Source organism: Octodon degus, unplaced genomic scaffold (assembly GCF_000260255.1).
Source record: "Octodon degus isolate 3935 unplaced genomic scaffold, OctDeg1.0 scaffold00067, whole genome shotgun sequence".
NCBI classification, from domain to species: domain Eukaryota; kingdom Metazoa; phylum Chordata; class Mammalia; order Rodentia; family Octodontidae; genus Octodon; species Octodon degus.
In genome coordinates, this window is record NW_004524643.1 from 2274510 (window position 1) to 2275580 (window position 1071).

At 43.0% G+C, this 1071-nt stretch overlaps 1 protein-coding gene across 1 annotated transcript in view; it reads left to right on the forward strand.

Annotated features, from left to right (window-relative positions):
* Positions 1–1071, forward strand: part of Znf143 (zinc finger protein 143) — a 77269-nt gene that overhangs the window by 22560 nt on the left and 53638 nt on the right. The window lies entirely within an intron of this gene.

A 1071-nucleotide genomic window follows, 5' to 3' on the forward strand; every position in this document is an offset into this window, starting at 1 on the left:
TAAAGTAAAAATAAAAATAAATAAATGTTAAAAAGGGGTCGGGGAAATGGCTCAGTAGAATAAACGTCCCTAGTTGGCTGGCAAGGGTCTGAGTTCAATCCCCAGTTCTGCAAAAAAAAAAAAAGACAAAAAAATAGGGTGGCACACACCTGTATCCCTAGCACTGAGGAGGCTGAGATAGGAGGGTCACTATGAGTCTGAGCTGTATAGCTCAACCCTATACCTAATTAATTAATTAATTAATTAATTAAAAAAACAGTTCTCTGAGGGCTTGGGCTATGTTTTCTTCATCTCTAGCCCCTAGGATCTCTCTGGCACACAGTAATGATATTTGTAAATGGTTTGGCCATATATAAAATTTATAACGATATGAAAGATGTCATTGCTGTGTCAACAGTGATCTTTCAGGAACCTAGAAAAGGTCGGTGTTAATGTCTTCTCTCAGACATGTGAGCCCAGGTGTGTTTTGGTTTTTTTTTTTAATCTTTTTTATTTGGTACAGGGTCTTACTATAGTGATCCTCCTCTCTCAGCCTCCTCTGCACTGGGATTACATGTGTGCCACCATGCCTGGTTTTGGTGGCCAGGGGGTTCTGGGGATTGAACCCAGGTCCTTGCACTTGCCAGGCAGGTGCTTAGGCCACTGAGCTACCTCCCCAGCGTCTTGAGCCAAGCTTTTTAATTGCAGCTAAACACAACAGATTATGCGATTATTCTTAACAATAGTAGTTGAGATTCATTTAAAAACCTCCAGTGGTACAGGAAGTGTGTGCTTAGCACATCTGAAGTAGTGATCTTAAAAGTCTATCTACACTTACTAGTGTGTGACCTTGGTATGTTAATTGACTTTCCAGTTCCTCATCTATAAACTGGGTCATAAAGTACCTCCCTCACAGAGCAGTTGGAAGAATTAATTAAGTTAATAGTGTCCACGTAGGGCTGGCTAAGTAGCTCAGCAGATTAAAGCGCCCATAAGCAGGCACAGGGGCCAGGGGTTTGATCCCCGGGCCTGCCATGCCCGCCCGATCACTGGGGCATACTCAGATTGCAATTGAGAGTGGGCGTGGTGGTG